Here is a 7531-nt window from a genome sequence, read left to right on the forward strand (position 1 = left end):
CCCCTCTACACAGAAGAACAATTTGTCTTACTTCATTTTGAGACTCGTGTGTAGTTTTCCCTTTGGGTCCATTTCACCCACTTTACCGAACCCGGGCACTTGACCCAAAACATGCATGCAGACGCAGTTTAAAATCCATTGGCAGTTGTGTGATGCTGCTGGGCCAGCTGTTATGTGATGCATATATTTGTTGTGTGATGCTGTATATATTCAAATGAATTGAGCATAGGCCTGTCCCGACGGCCATTCAGGGCTATGCCGACGGCCCTGGCCGCCGGCAACCCATTAATCATAATAAAATTGAATCTGAAATACATCGATGTAGTGGCAAGACTGATTTGCCCAACCACATATCCAACAACACGAGCAACAAAAGAACTTGAATGGATCCAGCGGAGCCGCGGGCGAGGGGGCTCCCTGGGTGTTGCATCTCTCCTGGACTGGATAGGCGACAGGGCATAGAGCCTCCCTGACAGATGCATCTCTACTGGTCGGGCAACGGTGTTGATCCCGTGGTCGTCGGACCAAGATCTAGCGTGAGAAGGAGGGAACAACCGTGAAGTGAGAAGAGGGATTCGTGGAGTGGGACGGGGTGAGGAGGGCGCTGGTGGATATGGCAGGGGACGGAAGAGATCGCAGGACCTCGATGCTTTGGCCATGGCGGGGGAGAGAGGAGGTGATGGCTGGGGGCAGTGGCGAATTCGATCCCACGGTCGTCCGCTCCAGAACCAGGGAAAAAGGAGAACGCCATAGGAGGAAAGGGGGGATGATAGTTACGATTGGATCTGAAAGAGAGGAGAAAGCAAAGAGTTCTCGTGCATGGGAAAGAGTGGAATTGAGGAGAGCGTCTGTCCGTGCATAAAAAAACAGTCACGCACCTTTCGTGGGCTAGGCACCGAGCACGAGTGGGCCGAGGACTGTCACCCCTGCCATTTTGCCAGCCTACACCTGACGCATCCTGAGCCATGAACAGTGATGAATGGTCCAGTTTGTCTATATAAGGAAATAACAAGTGATCATCTAATATAGAGAAAATGAAAAGAGGGAAGGAAGGGGACCAGATCCCCATGCGCAATGTGCGTCTCTGATTGCAACTGCCCCAGCAAAGTTTCATTTTATATATATAGGGTCGCACTATTCGTTATTCTGGGTGGGGAATAGTTATTCTTCACCCCCTCTCTATTTTGACATCAATGCACCGTATTTTTACGTTTCGTAAATTTGGTCTTATTTCATACATAAAAAGAGAACGTAAGAAAATATGTACTTGTCGTAAAAAATATTTTATGTTACGTAAAATTACGAAATGTAAAAATATAGTGTAAAACATACATAAAAGGTGATTTTTCTGGTCTTATAACTTATATTTTTGTTTTCTTATACCAAATTTTACATATTAAATCAATATGCACGTAAATATTTATATTCTAAATGTAATTTATTTAGGAAGCGATCGTAAGATTACCTCAGGTGAAGAATAACTTATTCTGCACCCTGGACGATGAATAGTAACACTATATATCGGAGTAGGATTCTTTTCTACAAGTGCTTGTCACATAACTAGTTAAGGGTTTCAACGGCGCAAAAGTTCTCAAAAATTCTGAAAAAAAATACTGAACCAACACACCTATAATATAACATGATCCAACGAAGGGACTAAAAAAATACGACTGTATGTGTCCTGGACAAAAAAAAATAAATAGTTCAGTATATATTTACGTTGCAGTGAGCTGAATGCTTATTATTTTTGCCGACACATAGATGCATATTTTGACAATCCCTCTGTTGGATCATCTTATTACATTTTCATATTGTTTGATAACTTTTAAACCGTTAAAAATTTAGCAACCTTTAACTAGTTCTGTGGCAAGCTATTTCATATTTTAGAGTGTAGATTGACTCATTTTGCACCGTATGTAGCCCCTAATTGAAATATTGAAAAGATTATACTTTCTCGGTCCCAAAATAAGTGACTCAACTTTTTATTAAATTTATACTAAAGTTAGTACAAAGTTGAGTCACTTATTTTGGGACAGAGTGAGTATTTAGGAACGGAGGGAGTGATAAGTTACACGTACATTGCACACATGAGTTTTGATAACCAAATTACGAACGAATACCACATTATAGTATGTAAATCTGTATGTTCTTTTTTTGCAAGGATGCAAATCTGTATGTTCGGAGTCATATATGCATGATGTGAATGTTGATTTAATAGTTCATCCCATTCAAAATAAAATTAATGCTAGCACAAAATATCAAAGACTACATATTACGGTACAACACAAAACACATGTGAATATATGTAGCAGATTTGTCTTAAGGTATCTTATATTGCAGTTTTTATATTTTTCAACAAATTGTAATTTACACTTGCGGCATGCCTATTAGCGTCGGAACAGATTAGTCTAGTTACTAATGGTGTGTCCTTACATGGCACATCACTAGTAATATGTTATTAGTGTGTTCCCTTTAAAGTCGCACACCACTAGTATTTTGCCCAGTTACTAGTTACCCCTGGCGTTTGAAATTATGGGTGTGACACTAATAGTTTTCACCTATAAGAGATTTCCTACTAGTGCCAATCAGAATTGAGATAGATGTCACCTCAGTTCCTAACACTTTCCTATTCCTCTCTATACCTATTAATAAAGGGAGAAGCGCTCCTGCCTGTCCATCGTACTCTTTGCAAAAAAAAACATGTTATTTTTTGAAATCAACCCAGGGTCCAGATTAAGTGAGTTTAGAAAAAGTTTTACTTTTTGTGGATACCCCTGTTATTTCTTAAAATCAACCCACAGTCCATGTTTTTTGAGAAATATGGGTATCTTTTAAACCCTAACTTCAATTTTAACATGTCATATATGGAATTTGATTAGAAAAATGTGCAGAATCTGATTATGATGTTTATTTACATGGTGATCATTTGAAAAAAATTCTATTTAGGGTGCAACCTTAATCAATAACACATGACCCATCTTTCTTTCATACCGGTGCCGATCCGCATTTGAAATGAACACCTCGGTAAAATCAGATTAACGACGAAAGAAACCATATGTAATCACGCATGTGTGCCTCAGCAAAACCTCGCGCGAGGGGCAGGAGAGATTTCTCATCTTATATAGAAAGAGAGACGCCGTAGGATTGACCACATTTAAACACCTTGTAATTGTGTGAGCACTGAGGCCACCGTTGACGAGGGTGGAAGAAGGATAAGCAGCAACATAGATGTGATGCCATGTTAAATAAAGGATGCCTTATAAAAATAACTGAAGTGGCAAAATAAGACATTGCCGACGCATGTGCTTGGGCTCCTGTGCTAGCTAGTTACTAAGAATTATTGGGTTTACTAATATCTATCAATCAACTTCGGGAAATGCAATCTCAGTTTAGTACAAAAATGTAACTTGCACGTTTTCCAGAAAACTATAGCCGCATGTTAAAGTGCTAGTTGTATGTTCCATATGGAGGAAAAACCTCAATCAACGGGTGGACCTAATTATAAATGGATATTGCTGGTATTCCCCTTGTGGTTAGAATAGTGCAAGCATTGATGCTAGCCGCTCTGTAATCCACGCCCACTTTACACAATCGTCTGCTTATTTATAAATATGTGCGCAGCAATCTAAACACGAAATATAAGCTCTTCACATTATTGCATGTAAATCTGTATGTTCTTTTTTTGCGAGGATGCAAATCTGTATGTTCGGAATCATATATGCATGATGTGAATGTTGATTTAGTAGTTCATCCCATTCAAAATAATATTAATGCTAGCACAAAATATCAAAGACTACATGGTATGATACTACACAAAACACATGTGAATATATGTAACAGATTTGTCTTTAGGTATCTTAGATTGCAGTTTTTATATTTTTCAACAAATTGTAATTTACACTGGCGGCATGCGTATTAGCATGGGAACAGATTAGTCTAGTTACTAATGGTGTGCCCTTTACATGGCACATCACTAATAAGATGTTATTAGTGTCGTTCTCTTTAAAGTCGCACACCACTAGTATTTTGCCCAGTTACTACATACCAGTGGCGTTTGAAATTATCGCCGTGCCACTAATAGTTTTCACCTATAAGAGATTTCCTACTAGTGCCTATCAGAATTGAGATAGATGCCACCTCAGTTCCAAACACTTTCCTATTCCTATCTATGCCTATTAATAAAGGGAGAAGCACTCCTGCCCGTCCGTTGTGCTCTTTGTAAAAAAAAAACCTTGTTGTTTTCTGAAATCAACCCGGGGTCCAGATTTAAGTGAGTTTAGAAAAATGTTTTGCTTTTTGTAGATACCCCCTGTTATTTCTTAAAATCAACCCAAGGTCCATGTCTTTTGAAAAATATGGATATCTTTTAAACCCGAACTTCAATTTTAACATGTTATATATAGAGTTTGATTATAAAAATGTGCGGAATCTGAATATGATGTTTATTTACATGATGATCATTTGAAGAAAAATGCTATTTAGGGGGCAACCTTAATCAATAACACATGACCCATCTTTCTTTCATATCGGTGCCGTTCCGCATTGGAAATGAACACCTCGGTAAAATCAGATTAGCGACGAAAGAAATCATATATAATCATGCATGCACGCGCCTCAGCAAAACCTCGCGCTGGGGGGGGGGGGATTTCTCATCTTATGTAGAAAGAGAGACGCCGTAGGATTGACCACATTCAAACACCTTGTAATTGTGTGAGCACTTAGGCCACCGTTGACGAGGATGGAAGAAGCATAAGCGGCAACACAGATATGATGCCATGTTAAAATAAAGGATGTGGATCTATTACGGTTTTGAGTCATGGTTACTGGGTTAGGGGCCCGTATATTTTTTTCCTATTGGAATGCACGGACACTTTTGCTAGTGATATCCTATGAACAAAATGAGGCCTTATAAAAATAACTGAAGTGGCAAAATAAGACATTGCTGACACATGTGCTTGGGTTACTGGATTAGGGGCCCGTGTTTTTTTTTCACCTGTTGGAATGCACGGACACTTTTGCTAGTGATATCGTATGAACAAAGTGGAAGCCTTATACCAAGTGGTCAACTTGGTAAGCTATCAACAAAAATATTGCAAATCACTGATAAAAAGGAGCCTTATAAAAATAACTGAAGTGGCAAAATAAGACGTTGCCAACGCATGTGCTTGGGCTCCTGTGCTAGCTAGTTACTAAGAATTAGTGGGTTTACTAATATCTATCAATCGATTTGGGGAAAATGCAATCTCAGTTTAGTGTACAAAAAATGTAACTTGCACGTTTTCCAGAAAACTATAGCCGCATGTTAAAGTGCTAGTCGTATGTTCCATATGGAGGAAAAACCTCAATCAACGGGTGGACCTAATTATAAATGGATATTGCAGGTATTCCCTTTGTGGTTAGAACAGTGCAAGCATTGATGCTAGCCGCTCTGTAATCCACGCCCACTTTTCACAATCTTTTGCTTATTTATAAATATGTGCTCAGCAATCTAAACACGAAATATAAGCTCTCCACTCTCTCTTATTGATCCATCTAACCAGTATCAGTACCAGGTCGCAGTGAAGACGTTCACACTCTTTTCATAGCCGCCCCGCCACCCCCGCCATGGTACTACTCCAAGACAATCTATTTTTCATTTGGCATGATGCTTCCGGAAACATCCGCCTCTTCTTAATTTTTCTGTGCATAGCTACTATGACCACACTCCTGTACCTCATGAGCCGTTCACGCACAGTATACATTGTTGATTATGCGTGTTTCCGGCCTGACTCGAACTACCGCATCAGCAAGGCCGCATGGATTGAGAACATTCACCATTCTCGGTCCTGCGACGACAGCGGCCATCTGCGCTTCTTGACCCGTATTTCTGAACGGTCAGGCCTGGTGATGAGACCTACCTCCCGGCTTGCCATCATCATATTCCACCATATTATTGTTTAAGTGAAGCCCGTGCTGAAGCGGAGTTGTCCATCTTCACGACCATAGATGACCTTCTCGTGAAGACGTCTATCAACCTTAATGCAATCGCCATACTCATCGTGAACTGCGGCATCTTCAGCCCAACTCCGTCCCTCGCTGATATGATCATGAGAAGATATAAGCTTCGAGATAATATTTGCAACGTGCAACTGTCTGGGATGGGCTGCAGCGCAGGGCTAATCGCCATGGGTCTTGCGAAGGACCTTCTGCAGAACTCTCCCTCTAGCGCGCATGCGCTGGTTGTGTCCACAGAGATCTTGACTGGGACCTACTACACTGGGAGGAAGCGCGAAATGCAGCTGACCAACATGTTGATCCGCATGGGTGGCTCGGCGGTGCTCCTCTCAACATCGAGTGACAAAGCTCGTTTTGAGGTGGCGAACGTAGTTCGGAATTGTACCAGCTCCCAGGACAGTGCATACCGATGTGTATCTTATGAGGAAGATGACGAGGGAATTCTTGGTCTCAATTTATCCAAGGACCTTGTGGATGTCGCTGGCAAGGCTCTCGGGGCTAACATCACCACGGTTGGACCGCTTATTCTCCCATTGTCAGTCAAGATTGCATTTTTGCTCTCGTTCATCTCACGAAAGGTGCTAAGTGGAACCATGAAGCCATATGTGCCTGATTTCCGCAAAGCTTTCGAGCATATGTGCGTACATGCAGGTGGTCGAGCGGTAATCGATGCTGTGCAGCGTAGCCTCGGCCTGCTTGATGAGCATGTTGAGCCATCAAGGATGACACTTCACAAGTTTGGGAACACATCAAGTAGCTCGGTATGGTACGAGCTGGCGTACAGTGAGGCCAAGGGCCGAATGAGGAAAGGGGACCGAGTTTGGATGATTGGATTTGGCTCTGGATACAAGTGTAATAGTGCAGTGTTAAAGTGCACCCAGCCAGCAAAAAGTGCTGATAAGGCATGGCAAGATTGCATCAATCGCTACCCGATAGATGTTCCTAAGGAGGTGTAGAATATGCTGTTATTTTGGTCATCTAAGGACTAAGTTTGCTCCTGTGGGCTTTCAGTTATCTGCTTGGTGTACCACATGATATATGCAGTGAATAATTTTAGCTTGGGTTTGTCTGTATGTGACGTGTTGAAGGGGAAAAATGATTTACTATGTTTTCTTTTTAATGTTTGACATCTGGTCGTATAAAATTCAGCCGCTCTTTTGCTGAGTAATGTACATTTGCCTGGTCATGGTAACTTGTGGATTCTGCTGCTGCTTTATTGGAGATGATTGCATTTTTATTGACGTGCTTTGCCTGGTACTACATGCGTCATTGCATTACAGTGTCTGCGAGCCAGCGTTAGATGGTTGATGCTAATAATCGGAGCAAAAAACAATCACCAGCCAGCAACCGAACAACTACAGTTTCATTTGTCAACTCGTAAAATGCTCATCTATGCAACCATGATTCATCTACTGAATTTCTGATCCACTCATCATGGGATACGTTGCCCATACAGTTGGGTCTGCTATCCACGTTCTCTCTCGGTTATACCCCTTGATGGGCGATGCTTCCAGTTTCTCGTGACAAGTAGAGAAGG

The 7531-nt window shown here is 41.4% G+C and overlaps 1 pseudogene; it reads left to right on the forward strand.

Moving 5' to 3' along the window:
• The first annotated feature begins 5526 nt into the window (after positions 1 to 5526).
• Positions 5527 to 7213, forward strand: LOC125524332 (annotated as a pseudogene).
• The last annotated feature ends 318 nt before the right edge of the window (positions 7214 to 7531 follow it).

This window comes from Triticum urartu, chromosome 7, assembly GCF_003073215.2.
Source record: "Triticum urartu cultivar G1812 chromosome 7, Tu2.1, whole genome shotgun sequence".
NCBI classification, from domain to species: domain Eukaryota; kingdom Viridiplantae; phylum Streptophyta; class Magnoliopsida; order Poales; family Poaceae; genus Triticum; species Triticum urartu.